At 55.2% G+C, this 15,342-nt stretch overlaps 1 long non-coding RNA gene across 1 annotated transcript; it reads left to right on the forward strand.

Annotated features, from left to right (window-relative positions):
- The first annotated feature begins 2,117 nt into the window (after nt 1-2,117).
- On the forward strand, nt 2,118-9,443 carry LOC140637197 (uncharacterized). The gene is made up of 4 exons (XR_012034440.1): nt 2,118-2,569; nt 3,495-3,599; nt 5,227-5,370; nt 5,471-9,443. It is a non-coding gene; the product is annotated as an uncharacterized lncRNA (long non-coding RNA).
- Nucleotides 9,444-15,342: the final 5,899 nt, after the last annotated feature.

The raw sequence follows: 15,342 nt of genomic DNA on the forward strand, positions 1-15,342 counted from the left end.
GGGGCGGAGCCAGGCCAGAGGGCTGACTCAGTGCAGCAACCACCCAGCCGTCACCCGCGGTGGGTGGGGTGCCAGCCCAGGCCCTCTGGGGTTCCCAGAGAATTCCTTCCCCATGCCATAAGCTGCCCCGGGCTGGCACCCCAGCCCACAGTAACCACTTAGCCACCACCAGGGCTGTCGCCTCAGGAGCGTCCACTCACACTCTCCCTCACACACACCAACACTCACATCACACACAAAGTCACACACTCTCCCTCACATATTCACACACTCACACCAACACTCACATCACACACAAAGTCACACACTTTCCCTCACACATTCACACATTCCTGTCACACACTCTCCCTCACAAACTTAGTCTCCTCACTCTCACACCAATACTCTTCCTCACATACTCATGTACTCTCCCTCATATATGCTCTCTTACGCACTCTTATACACTTCCCCTCACGCATTCACTTTCACACACTCCCTCATTGTTTCTCACACACTCATTCTCACACACACCCTCTTACACACTCTCCCTCACACACTCATACCAACAACCTCCTCACATACTCAGACATTCCATAGTCACACTCTCCCTCACAAACTCACATTCTTCTTCTCACACTCACACTCTTCCTTATGTACTCATGTATTCTTCCTCACCCGTGCTCTCCTACACACTTATACACTTTCCCTCGCACATTCACACTTTCACAGTCTCCCTCACACACTCACACCAACTCTCACACTCTCCCTCACACACTCACACTCACTCCTACACTCTCATCCACACCCTCACACACACTCACACACTCACCCTCCCAGGAAGCCTAAAAGGAAACAATACTCATTCTGTTTGCTTTCACCCCACCCCCACGACCCCGTCATTGATGCCATATCTGTGTATTTCAGACATTGCTAACCACCTTCACATGCAAGGGACCAGACAGGAAACAGATTATAAAAATGTGGTCAGCTAACTTGAACACATGGTCCCATGCTGGTGAAGAGAGAGATAAAAGAATCTTCTGGGATTCCCTCTGGTCCCAGAAGGAAGCATGATTCCTTCTAATTTTAATCTCTTGAGAGAGAGGCACTCTGGCTCTGGAGTCCTGAAACCAGGGGGCCCTACTCCAGGCCTTCCCTCCTCCTCTGCCCTGAGGTGTGCTGGCAGGCAAGGCGTGACCCTCTCCCCAGGCACCTTCACAAACAGAAGCGAAAGGCAGAAGTCCTGGGGCAAGACCCCTGGAGTCCTGGCCCTGACCACCTGCCAACAGGTACAGAGAAACTGCCCAGGCCCTCTGGCCCTCAGCATTCTCGTGTGTAAAATAAGGATCTGGCACTGTTGTAGTGAGAACATGGCAGGAAACTGCCAACACATCCCCAAGGAGGGACTGAAGAGAAGTTCATGAATGGGGCCACCCACAGAGGTGCGGGCAGGTTAACCTGCCCCAGGAGGGGATGATGGGAAAGTGCCATGCAGCTAACAACTGTGTAGAGCCATGACCACTCCAAGCCTGAAAAGTAGCCAATGGAACAAACACCTGGACCTCTCTCTCTTCCTGCCCTCCCTTGCCCTCTAATTGCTCAAACGGTGAGGGAGTCTAAGTATTTCAGGCCACAGAGGTCAGCCTCCCAGGGCAGAGAGTAAGCAGAGAAGAGTGGACAGTGGACCTGGAGGGCAGGGCTGAATGTCTAGCGTAAGGAACTGCTTTGTAAAGCCCTTAGTTCTGTCAGCAAATATTCTCTGTAGCAAATATTGTCAGCAAATATTCTCTGTAGCCTTTGCATAGTCCTGAGAGATCTTCATAAAGAGAAAGGCTTGTGGGTCTAAAGGAATGACAATCTAATGGTGGATTTTGTTTTAGAGGAGACCAAGGAGGAAACATTGGTAAGGCACAAGATTTTATCAAGCTCTCCACAAACCATGCCTGAGGCCTCCCCAACTGAACAATCAGTTGTTTGAGTGCCCACTTCACCCACTGGCCAGGAGGAGGCTGGACTGAGCATCAAATGTCCCTGAATTCTGAGGGAGTTGGGACTGGTGGAGGTTACAGTGGAGGCTGACTACAGTTCCCAGTCACTGTGACGTCACCCCATCCTTGGATCCAGGTCAGCACAGTGGAGCTCCCGAGAAAGGAGAAGGCTTCTGGCAACTCTGCCTCTCTCCAGATTTGGGGGAAAGGGCCCTGCCCCTTGAGGGGAAGCTGCGCAGGCCTCTGCACTTCACCTGCTGAAAGGGAGGCCATTTAGAAGAAGGATATCATCTCAGTGATCCTGCTAGGAAAGGGGACCAGCATGGAAAATCTCCCTGGGGCCAGGGCCAGGCAGGAGCAGCCTTTGTCTGGCAGGAGACGGAGAGGATGATGTCAAGTCCACCTGGGCTGGGTCCTGGCCTCCAGCCACGCCCCACACCCACCTTGGCAGGGCTGGAGCCCTGTGATCCGGCCCTTCCTTGCCTGGGCTCCTTGGCCGAAGCTGGGAATGGCTGAAATCTAGGGGTTCGCCCACCAAACAGGATCTGCTCCTATTCCAGCCTCTGTTTCTGGATAATATGGAAGAGGTCCTGCAGCAAGGGGTGAGCCATGCCCTTCTGAGGGGGCAGGGAAGGGTCACAGCTGAGGCACTCTGTAGGGGAGAAGGAGAGAAAGGCCTGCTGTTTGCCCAGGAGCCAAGCAGACACTAGGGCCCTTGTCCTGGGGCAGCGGGGGAGGCTGCCGGCCAGATGGAGAGCAGCGGGCGGGAGAGGAGGGACTCCTGGGCTGAGCAATCAGCCTCTTCCTCCCACACCCCCACGGAGCTCCTGGGGCTCTCTTCCTCTCCAGCCCAAGACCAAGAGAGGAGCCTCACAGAGGCCGGGCGAAGCCCAGCCCCCAATCCCACCCCAACACGAGAACAGTCCCAGGGTGCACAGAAGAACCCTGAGCTGTTGAGCAAGGTGCTACCTTCCTGGGGCCCCAGTGCTGCAGAGCCCTCTGGGTCTGGGCCATTGAAGCTGGCCAGGCTTTTCTTTGGAAGACCTCCTGGTCTGCCATGAACAGGCCCAGCCTCAGACCTTCAGGGCAGTCTGGTGAGGAGTGCTGCGTCCAGCCGTTTGACAGATACCTACTGAGTCCCGTGCTGTGTTGCTGGCCACTCTGCAGGGGCAGCAGGGTGACAGCTCCCCAAGGACCTAAGCATCTCAGTCGCCATGGCACCCAGCTCCTGCCCGGCACCTGACCCAGAGCAGACCTCTGAGCAGCAGGTCTTGGGCCAAGCTGGGCCTCAGCAGTTCCCTCTTTAGTCAGCACTGCCCTCTTTCTGAACATAGGCACACCCAGGAGCGGCCCCCAGCACCTCAGCCAGCCCTCTAGAATTGACTGGGCGAACTGAGAGGAAGGCGCTCTCTCCAAGCTCTTGGAGCAGGAGTCAGAAACAGAAACTATTGCTGACCACTGCCCCTAGGTGGTGCTATGGCTGCATTACTGCCCTTAGGCTAGCCTCATCCCTGCCCCATTTTACAGATGAGAAAATTGAGGCTCACAGAGCTGAGCAGACTTGAAGGCAATCAAACAGCTAATGGATCATCCCCACGCTACCGAGGGAGTGGAAACTCATCTATCTAACAGGTTGGTGAGGGCTGTCCACTAGTAAGGTGTCCCTATGTTGCAGATAAGGAAAGCTCAGGGAAGTGAAGGGGCTTGTTCAGTGCCACACCGCTAATAAGTGACAGAGCTAGGACCCAAACTCAGGCCTGCCTGACCCGCAGAGCCTGCCGGCTTAATCTACCCTCTGCAGAAGGGTTGCAGACAGGAGGGGAATGTGCTCACCCACGAGTTACGCCCACGAGAGGGCAGTTCCTTTGCCTTCACAGTCCCTACCTAGAACTCGGCGGTGGTTGGGAGGAGACCCTTACCATTGGGACAGGGACTCTACCAAGGCCTATGGCTCCAGCCTCCTTCTAAATCTTTCCTCCGACTCCAACTTCCAGTGGGCCTGGCCTGGCTCCCTCCATTCTGAGCCAAGTGGGCCTCCATGCCCAGGATGGCTTCTGTCTGGGTACCACAGTCTGCGGGACACATGGAGGCTGCACCTGCTCTGATTCCTGCAGACTCCAGCACCAACCACCATGATTCATTAGCTCTCCCTTTGTCCCAACAGACAAAACGCACAGCAGGGGGAAAAGAAATTAGACAGCAGGGATGACTTCCAGGTTGTGGGTAATGGAAGGTGCCGGGGATGGGATGACAGAGGTTGTGGAGTTCTTTAAAAGAGGCCTATGCCAGGCTGCCCGAGTAAAAATCCAGATTCAAGGGTTCCAAACTAATTAGCTTCCTTTGGCTTCTCCAGCTCCCTCCCCTAAGGGCTTGAGTGCTGGGAGTGGCAGCTGGCAGGCTGACTCCAGAACCTGTTCAGACCTCCAGCCAGGACACACCTAGCAGCTCACACTGCTCTCATTCGGAGCCAATAAGAATGAGCATTTTCTGAACCTTACCATAGTCCTTCCATGTCTCTATCGATGCACTGATTCTTCAAATGGCCCTGTGGCAGGGCACTGCTGCTGTTCCGCCCACCTGAAAGGTGAGGAAACCAAGACCCTAAGAGAAGCAAGAGGAGGGATCCCTGGGTGGCGCAGCGGTTTGGTGCCTGCCTTTGGCCCAGGGCGTGATCCTGGAGACCCAGGATCGAATCCCACATCAGGCTCCCGGTGCATGGAGCCTGCTTCTCCCTCTGCCTGTGTCTCTGCCTCTCTCTCTCTCTGTGACTATCATAAATAAATAAAAATTAAAAAAAAAAGAGAAGCAAGAGGAACCTACGTGGCCTTTTTTTAAAATAGTTTTTTTTTTTAATTTTTATTTATTTATGATAGTCACACACACAGAGAGAGAGAGAGAGAGAGGCAGAGACATAGGCAGAGGGAGAAGCAGGCTCCATGCACTGGGAGCCCGACGTGGGATTCGATCCCAGGTATCCAGGATCGTGCCCTGGGCCAAAGGCAGGCGCCAAACCGCTGCGCCACCCAGGGATCCCTTAAAATAGTTTTTATTTTATTATTATTTTTAAAGATTTTACTTATTCATGAGAGACACACACAGAGAGAGAAAGAGAGAGAGAGAGAGAAAGGCAGAGACACAGGCAGAGGGAGAAGCAGGCTCAATATGGGACTCGATCCTGGGACCCCAGGGTCACACCCTGAGCCGAAGGCAGATGCTTAACCGCTGAGCCACCCAGGCATCCCTATAACTTCATTTCCAGAGTCACATGGCATCACCTCCATTGTATTTTACTGATGGAAGCAGCCACAACCCTCACAGATTCAAGGGAAGAAGGACATAGATCCCACCCCTCCCTGGAAAGAGTGCCAAAGGATACTGGGACCATGCTTCTAAACTACCACAGGTAACATTGCAGAATGGGTCTCTCCCTGCGCTAACAGGGACCTCACAGGTTAGAGGCCTGAGAGTTACCAAGAGGCCTTAAGTCAGCCCCTATCCTACAGATCTGAAGACTGGGGCTCCCAGAGTGCAGAGCTTGGCTGTCACTACCTGCCTCTGCCCCATCCTGCCTGTCCATGACAACGAAGGCCAAGGAGTCCTCAGGCCCTACGCCCAGGGGGGGTCGGCAACTGGGAGAGGTATGTGGGGGGATGCATATGCCCAAGGGGTATTTAAGTCTGTGCCTGCTTTGTACAAGCACTGGCATGTGTGCCTGAACAGGGGAGGGTTACTCCACTCACTAGAAGATACTGTGCCATGGCCAAACTCCCCTCTTGTAGGGCACAGACTTTCCAGCGCAGTGGAGAAGCTGAGGCAGGACCAAAAGGATGAGAGGGGTTCAAGAGGAAGGGGCTGAGTCAAGAGTGTGCTGAGCCAGAAAAAGGTCCATGAGGGTTGGAGGAGCTAGCGCTCTGGTCCTGGGGTCTTGGGGCTCAGGGTTCCCAAGAAGCTAGCAACAGCTAATCATCAGAAACCACTGACAGTTTCCTGGGAGCACAGGGAAACATTTGCAGATTGGGAGTGGAAGACTTGGGGGCTCAGGCAGGCCTGGAGAAATGCATGGTCTTCACTCCTTGCCCTGAGGTCAAGAAGGGAGCCACCTCTCCAGTACCCCACCTGTCCCCGCTGTCCCTGGAGCTGATCTAGGCCTCCAGTCCAACCTCATACCACAGGAGCCCAAGGCAAAGCAGCCAAGGCAGGCCAATGTCCCAGGGTGTGGCAACCTGTCACCCAGTCTCCCTCATCCCCTCCAAGGCAGGGACTTGCACAGCCATATTTCCAACAGGCTCTCAATAGAGTTGCTGAGTGAAGGAGGAGTGGGTGTCTGTAGGAGTTGGTGGCGGGCTGGGGTCAGCCCCCGGGGCCCCACCCTCTCTGCTCAGCCTCCAGGCAGGATGACTACAGCCCTAGGCCTCATGCCCACTCCAGAGGCCCACCCAGACCCTCAGGCACTTCCTGAGCAGCAGGACACATCCTGCCCTGCATGCCCCTGGAAAGAGGCCGCTTATCAGAGGGAAAAGGACACTTTGTTCAGGCCTGGCCATCTGCCTGGGCTGCGGGTGCCCTACTCAGGGCCTGGCTGGCAGAGGCAGGAAGATCCCTGTAAGCAAGGATGGAAGGCCTTGGGGAGAGCAAATGAGCAAGGCTCCATGCCTCAGGCCCCTCCCTTTCAGAGGTCCACTTGGCCTCTCCCTTCCCCTGCACCATTCTTTCTTCTTTCCATTCGTCTCCTACCTCTCTGACTCCTGATGGAGTTTTTCCCTCGCTCACTCACTCCATTCATTCACTTAAGCAATATTTAAGGAACACTTAGAATGTGCTAGTAAAGTTCGAGGCCCTGTGGACACAGCAGCAAGCAAAACAGGCAACAATGTCTGCCCTTATGAAGCTTACGTTCCAGTTGAGAGACAATAAGCACACATACACACAAATGAAATAGGTGCTACATTAGATGATTAAAGTGCTTGGAAGAAAAGCAAGGCAGGAGCACAAGGACAGAGCCAGTTTCAGGGAATGAAAGGGAATAAATGCCTTCCCCCCCCCCCCCCACAACATATACAGTGGATAAGAAGCCCTCCTGAGAAGGTGACAGCCAAAGACCTTAAGGAGGCAAGGAAATGAATCACATAAATTCCTAAAGGCAGAGCCTCCAAAGCAGAGGGAACAGCAAGTGCAAAGGCCCTGAAGCAGGAGTGTGGGGGGGGGGGGTAGGGGGGGAGTGTTTGCAAGGAACAGCAAAGAAGCTGGTAAGGCCAGAGCACACAGAGCAAGGAGGGCAGCAGGAGAGGGGGTCAGAGACGGAGCAGTAACTAGATAAAGAGGGGCCTTATCACCCTTGGAAGGACTTTGGCTCACACTTACTGATGGGGAACCAGTGTGGAGCTCTGAACAGAGGATTTATGTTTTAAAATAACAGTAGCTCATGTTACATAGTGTATTGTATGTATCAGCCACTTTTCTAAACACCAAACATGTATTAACCTGTTTAATCCTACTAATGACTTTTATTAAAGCTGAGGAAACTGAGCTAGAGAGGTCTCTACACACTAGATGTTAGTAGCACCCTCCCCTAACTTGTCACAAACCAAAAATGTCTCCAGACAGTGCCAAATGGCTCCTAGCAGAAAGAATGTCCCTGGTTGAGAATGACTACCTAAGTGTCCTCCTGTCCACCCCATCTGCCCCTGTCCCAGCTCAGGCCCACACCCTTCTCACTAGGACACTTGAGAGCCTCCAAATTGGCCAATCCTGTCCCCTCCACCCTCCACAGTACATCTTACCAAGCCATTTAGGATGGTATTAGTGGTCCTATACAATCTGGCCCCTGCCTATCTTTCCAGCAATAGCCTTGAGCCCCTCCCCTCCCTTTCCCCCTCAGTCTAGCAGCATGTGTTGAGTCTATTGTGTGCCAACCACTACAGTGGACACTGTAGACACTGCCGACAGGGAGCCCAGGCCCCCCAGGACCCATCCTGTCCTCACAGAGTATCTGTCCAGGGTAGGGAAGAGCAGGTGAGCTGACAGCTCCTGCTCATGCAGAGCCAGGGAGATTTGAGTGCTCCAGGAGAAGAGGTGCTGGAGCTGAGCTGTATGACATGGGCAGGGCTTATTGAGGAGGGGCAGGGAGGACCTGGGCATGGTGGGGCAGCAGCTTAGAGAGGCCCAGGAAGCTGTGGCTGTGATTTGGGGCTCCAGGAAAGGCCTGGAGAGAGCACGTGTGAAGAGGGACTGATGGCAGGGAGCAAAGGATGACATATGAACAGGTGGACAGAACAGGAGGCCCAGGAGAGACGTCTGGGATGGCTCACGGAGGTGGACAGAGGGATGTGGTGCCCACTGGACACTTTCCCATCAGGACAGCGTTCTCCTGGCAGGCATGCCCTCCGCCCCCCACCATTTCATCCATCGAATTCTCCCTCCCCCTGCTAGTCCAAATCACAAATGGTGCCTCCTCCTTGAAGCCTTCTGGATTCCTCCCTGCTGATATGACTGGCTCCCTCCGGCATACTGTCCGAACCTCATCATCTGCTTTCATTGCAGGAGTCTGCTGTTACCCCACTCCCCCGACTGTGAATTTCCTGTGAGCAGGGAGGTGTCTTATCCTCGTCTCCCCATGAATTAAGTCAGACCGCCTCTGGGCTCTGCCCCTGCGAGGGGCCTGGGGGTGGGGGCAGGGGGCCAGGCTGCATTTGCAGCACCTCGCACCTCAGTGCTGCCCTCGCACTGCAGTGGCCCACACACGACTGGGGCCTACCACTAGCCTTCCTGGGCCTTCTCCCGCTCCAAGCCCAGGGTGCCCCTCTCTGCCCTCAGGGGCGGGGCTGGGAGGTTGCCCTGGGGGAGCCCCTGGCTGACTGCTGCACAGAGGTGCGGGCCATGGGGCGCTCCCTGGTGGGAGATCCCCCCCACAGCAGCCCCCAGTCAGTACCCCTGTAATAATTACAGCAGTGAGGCCACCTGCCTCACGACTCCAGCAGCCTCCCTGCTGCAGGCTGCAGTCCCTGCCTCTATAGTCTCATTCCCCCTCAGCAGCCAAGGAGGACTCTGAAACCATAAACCACATCAGGTCACTCCTTGCTGTGTTCAAATAATCCCCAGAAAAAACTCAGATGGGCTAAATACATGTCCTCTCCCTTCCCTCCAGACCTCACCTATTATTCCCTCTCCCTCACTCCCTGTCCCCACCCCCCACCCTCCTTCCTCCCCTTCTTCAAACACACTGGAGCCTGCTCCTGCCTCAGGGCACCTGCACTTGCTATTCCCTCTGCTGTAATGCCCTTCCCCCAACACCCCCCCCTTCCTCCAGGTTCCTGCTAACACATAATCTCCTTAGAGCTGCCTTTCCCACCCCATTGATCTAAAACAGCATCCCATTACCCAGCTCATCTTTCTTCATAGTACTTATCACTCCCTGATGTATTTTGTTGTCTATCCTTCTAGCAATATGATAAATCCTCAAAGAAAATAATAAAGGTTCTGTACATCTTCTCTGCTCTATTCCCTAGTGCCTAGAATAGGAGGGGGATATAGTAGGTGCTTGATAAATATTTGTTCTACGCCGAATAGCCGACCCGAGAAGCCCCATGAATTGCCCATGTCATGGATGTGGAAACTGAGACTCTGAGAGGTATGGGTCCTGTATGCGATCACATGAGCTTGCCAGCCTTGCAGCTGGGGCTCCAACCCAGTGAGTCTCTTCCCTCTGCCTCTCTGTTCTCCATTTCACCACCCACCTGGAAAAGAATACAGGTGGTTTTGCCATTCCCTTGCCCGGGCACAGGCAAGATTGACCAACAGTGACTCTAGATATGGCCCAAGGCAGCATCTTCCACAGAGGTCCTGCCCAGGAGCCCGCAGGGAGAGAGACTCACCGGCTCTCCAGGCAGGCCCAGCTTTGGCCACTTTTCCCTGGGACCATCTGTGTCTCCCCACCCCCCCATCACTCCCCTCTACCTTCCTTTCAGCCACCTCCGGGTTTCAAAAATGCCCTCAGAATAATCGCAGGCTGCTTTTCTTACCTCTATCCCACCAGAGATACAGTAAGAAAGAGATAGAAACACAGAAAGAGAAGTATGAGGGGTGTGTATGTGGAAAGAGCACGAAACAGAGCCACACATGCAAAGACAACAGAGGGAAGACGAAACCCAAAAAGGAGCCGAGACCGGGTGAGTTCCGAAATAACGGCTCCCCTCAAACCCACAGGCTGGCCCAGGGCCACTGCCAACCCAACTGGTGCTCTGGAGTGAATCAGAGAGAGGCACCCTGGCTGGGTTCCAGAGCCCTCTGGCCTTTGACCCAGCCCTGCCCTGCTGTGTGCCTGCGGGGGAGGAGGGCCACTTTCAGTGCCACCCAGTCCACAGATCTGACCCACAGATGCAGCTACAGAAGTCCCTGGAAGCCTCTGGGAAATGCCCAGTTCTCTCCCTGTGGCCGTGAGCCTGAGTCCAGCCCTCCGCACTTGCCCACTGGGCCTTCCCCCACAGCAGGTCCCCAGGTCATGTTACCCCTGCCTTCATCACTCATGAGTGTCATCCCACCCACACAAGCCAGCCAAGGACTTCAAGGGGCCGAGATGAGGCCCTTGTGTCTGCATCAGTGCGCAGACCCTCTTCCTGCTTCCACAGGATACCTCCCAGCCTCAGAGACCTTCTCTGTAGTTCATGGGAACCCTCCGGAGGTAGGGGGGCAGGAGGTGGCATGACCCTCACTGAGAGAAAGGGAAAGGGAGAAGCAGAGAGGGGAGTGATCACTTCAGAGTCTCTGATACTAAATCAAGGTTCCTGCCCCCTGCCTCCCCAGCAGCCACACTCCTGTAGGGCTGAGGATGAGATGCTCCTTCCCTAGGAGCAGAGGTGACCTATGAGTGACGACGTGGCTCACACGGGCAGCCAAGGAGCCTGAGCTGCCAGTGGGGACCTAGCCTACCCCAACCCAACGTAGGGCTGTCTGTGCACTCCACTGGCTGGTCCCACCCAGAGGGCAACGGGGGAGCAGACGTTCTGTCCTGCAGTGCTCTGGGCCCTGGATTCCCCATCCAAGCCTGGGTATGGCCTGGCACAAGGTCAGGGGCCTATGAGGATGGAGGTAGGGCACAGACAGGGTCCATGAGGAGTGCTCCATCTGTGCTGAGGGTGATCAAAGGGCCCAGGTGGAACCAGGAACCCCCACAGGCCACTGTCTAAGGCCCCCACCCTTCCCAACAGCCAGCACTCTGGGACAAAATAATTAGGGCACAGGTGAGTCATATTGTCACGAGGCTGCTTCCTGGCTGACTCAGGGGACATACAGTCAGAAGGGCCCTTCCACCAGCCCCTAGCCCAGAGCCTGAGTCAAGGATTCCAGGCAAACAACGCCTTCTGGTGTCCAAACTGGGCCTGGCCCTCCCTCCCACTGCATCCCTGAAAAGCCAGGTATGAAGGTGCACCCTTCCATGGCCACTAAGGGCACAGCATTTCCCCCAACTCAAGCCTATCCTTGCTTCCTGGATGAAGATTTGGGTCTTCTAAATGTCTGGACCTCCCTCTGGCCAAGATCCCCTGAGGCACCTAGCACTGAGCATGGCATAGAGGGGCTGTAACCAGGGGCAGCAGGATGGGGCCTGGCCCCCACCCCTATAGCAGCGGCCCTCCTGTGTCACTCCCGGGGACCCCTTACCTGCCCCCAGCCCAGTCTCCAAGCAGCTCCCCATGACCCCAAGGCTGCTTTCCTGGCTTTGTCCCTGTGGTAGCTGGGCAGGAACTTCCTGCTGCAGAATTCCCGGATCTTCCCCGTGAGGCCGCCTGCCTGGCTTGGGAACTTTGGAGGGAGGGAAGTCAGGGATGCTCCCACTCACAGGGTCTGGCCCTGTGGTCACAGGGGCTTCCCTGGCATTCTGGACCACCCAGGCAGGTACACCAAGCCTCTGACCCTGCAGCTTAGATGCCCCACTGCAGCCCCTCCGCTAGAACCCAGGGCTCTGTGGTTAGGGCTGCCACACTGAGGGCTAGACTGAGATCCTGGGTAAACTGAGCTGGCACCTAGCCTGAGGATGAGGAGTGAGCTCCAGAGATAGCCAAGGAGGCCAAAGTCAAAGAGGGTTTTATTAATAATAGCACAGGCCTGAGTCTGGTGGGTGGAGACACTGCTGGGCAGCCCACCCTGCAGATGCATGAATACCATTGATCTTAAGACCCCTTGGCCCCAGGGGCGCCTCGGGTGTGCCCTCATGAGAGAGGCTAAACTTCTACTGGGGCTGAAGGGACCTGGGAGCAAGCAAACTCGGGCCAACACCAGCTTCACTATGGGGGCCAGTTTCCCATCTCGTCCATCTCCTCCAGGAGCAAGTGCTAGGGTTAGAAATGGATGAAGAAAGAGGCATCAGCTCGGTGGGCTCACCCTTCCTGCTCTGTACCCCCAGAGATAAGCACCCTGAGGCCATGCCAGACCCTCCCCCATCTCCCCACAGCCAGCCCAGTCCACCTCCCTCCCACTAAATGAGGGATCCTCCTCCCTCCAACTTGATGGGGGAGGTGGTCCTTGGAGCCCCAGGAGTCAGGCACCCCAGCCAAGCCCTCCCTTCCCTCACCTCTGTCCTGGATGCCACACCACGGGGACTCTGCACCCTTCCCTCCAGCCTAGAGTGGTGTTTCAGCTGCCTCAGCACCCCCCCCCCAGGTCCCCAGCATTTCCCCAAAGGCTGGTGGGTGGCTTCCTTCCCCCTCAGCTTGGTGTCCTTGAGGGCAGATAAAGAGAGAGTAGGGAGTGGTGATGAGGACAGGACCCTTGAAACACCCATAGAAGGAAGACATTCCTGAGGTAGCTCTGTCCCCCAAGTGAGGACTGGGCTGGGCCCCGACCTGCCACAACCCGGAAACTCCCTATGGGCCCCCAATACTGCTCAGGCTACCCCAGGACCGTGATCCGTACCCCTGGGACAGGGGCAGACTGACTCAAGGATGGTTCTGGAGAGGATAGGGGTGAGAAGAGGGCAGGAAGGGTGACTAGAGATCCCTTTAGCGTGAAAAGGCAAAGCAAAGGGCCCTGCCAGAGCTGACCACCCTCTGTAGTCTAGGATGGGGTGCACAGCCTAGTTCCCTAGAGCACAAGGGAACATTGTGACTCAGGACAATGAGAAGGCTGCCCCTCAGTGCCCAGGGGATGGGGACAGGCATTCCTGGTATTCACTCCCCGAAAGGGGAAAGTCACATCCCTAACACCAGAGTGCCCTTGGCACTGGCAGGCACCCCCTCTTCATCATGTTTGATCCTTCACTCACTTCTCGGTCATTTGGCTAAGATCAAGTGCCATCTGATCCTCCCACCAGTCTCCCTTTACAAGTAAAGATGCCACAGCCCGCATCCAAAGCACAGAGAAAATCCATGCCAAAACAAGGCTTCAACTAAAGCCTTTGGCCTCTGAACCCTACACTCTTTCCTTCATTTTTCTACAAAAGGAAACTATAGAGGCTATCTGGGCCAAATGTCCACAGAATGAAAGAATGAGTTGTTGAATGAATGAAAATTAATTCAAAAAGCACATCAACACTTCTTTCCATAACAGATCCACCTGTATGTGCTCAGAGAAGCTGGGACAGGCCTGACCTTGAAGGCTGATGTCAAGGAGGGTGGGCAGTGAGTGGGCCATGGTGCGACACAGATGGGTAACCGATGAGCCTTTATGGGAGGAAGCATGGGGGATTGGGAGAGAAAACAGGAAAAGAGCAACATTATGGGGTCAAGTAAGAGATGGAGAGACTGCTGGGCAAGTGTGTGTGCACCGGGGGTCAAGCCCCTACTCTCAGAAATACTACCAAGAGGGAATCATGCCTTCCCTATCCAGGCCCTGGGAGGTTGAGGCCAGGGCCAGGGGCCTATGGAGGTAGGAGGCCCTACTTTCTCCAATGGCCTCAGGCAGAGGGGTGGTGGTTGGGACAGGCCAGAAGTACCTGGCCATCCACAATGCCCGCCTCCTCCAGGGTGATCTCTGGCTGGGTCAGCAGCTCTTGGCCCTCATGGCTGCCCATCTTCCAGAGACCAGACTCCCGTTGAACTATCAGAAGCTTCTTTAACTCCGACTCCACGAAACCTGAGAATCAGAGAGATGGGCATGGGACAGGCAGGAGAGGGTGGAGAAACCTGCTGGGGATGGAAGAAAAGGCGGCTCCGACTCTCCAGACCTCATCCCAGCCCTGTGTAGTCCCTGGTCATCTCCAACCCCAGCCCCTACATCTCCATTACCTGGAGCCAGCCACACAGCTCCTCCCCATCTCCCTGACATCCCCCTGGAAGCTCACTGGCCGTGGGCTCCCTCCTACATGCATGAGTGTGAGTTTCCTCACCTCCTGGGGAGAGCATGCCAGGGACAAACACCTGCCCCCACTTTCCACCAGCCATAGACTCAAGAACAAGGATCTGGAACTACCCAAACTCCCCTGGTTCAAATCCCAGCTCTGCCACTTACTAGCTGTGTGACCTTGGACAAGTTACTTAACCTATCTGTGCCTCTGCTTCCTCACTATGAAGTAGATATTATAATGGGACCTACCTTGGGGTTGTGATATGGTATTTCATGAAAAGTGTTCAGAAGAGGGTCTGGCCCATAGTAATAATGGCTATGTAAATGACAGCAATGATCACGTTATGCTATCATGTTAAGCTATTCCCATCCTTGCTCACTGTGTCTGGGCAGCAAGGGGCACCAAACAAGTTAGAATTCTGGGCTCAGAAAGGGTGATGCTCCTGGAGCGCAAGCCCCAGTCACAGTCCCCACCTCACTGCCTCCCAAATGCTGAGAAAGGACTCTAGCCAGACTAAGCAGGACTCAGGCCCCGCCAACCCGGCTCCAGTAGTCATCTTAGGTCCTCTGGTCCCACCTGGTGGTAAGAACTGGTATCACACCCATGAGCCTCAGTCAAAGGGGAGCCCTCTGGGCCTGAGGGCGGGTTGCACGCTGCACTTCCCCACTGTATTTGTTGATCTGAAAGTCTTATGCAGCGGTGACTGCAGGGGGACAATGCCTGGGACACAGAGCTTGAAGGAGCTGTCATCTTCCTCCATTTCCTCTTCCTTGCCTTTCTCCTCATCAGACAAGCTTTCCTTGAGAAGAAACTGAGGGTATGCCCGGTTGCTGAACAGGTGAGGAGGAAAAGAACCCAAGCCTGCAGCCCCGCCCCCACCCCCAGATAAAACAAAAGGCAGGAGGGAACAGCTCCCCAAGGGCTGAGAGGGGTCTGCGCAAGCCACAAATCCCGGGGCCTCACAACATGTGGGTTGGGGCCCCGACCCAGGCTTCACCCCCTCTATTGCCCCAGCCTAGTCCCACAGACCTTTGGCCATGGCTGATTTCTGAAGCTGCTTGTACAAGGTGAGGAGTCAGTTCCAAGGAGTTGCCCCGACCT

The sequence above is a fragment of the Canis lupus genome, chromosome 7, assembly GCF_048164855.1.
Source record: "Canis lupus baileyi chromosome 7, mCanLup2.hap1, whole genome shotgun sequence".
Taxonomy (NCBI): domain Eukaryota; kingdom Metazoa; phylum Chordata; class Mammalia; order Carnivora; family Canidae; genus Canis; species Canis lupus.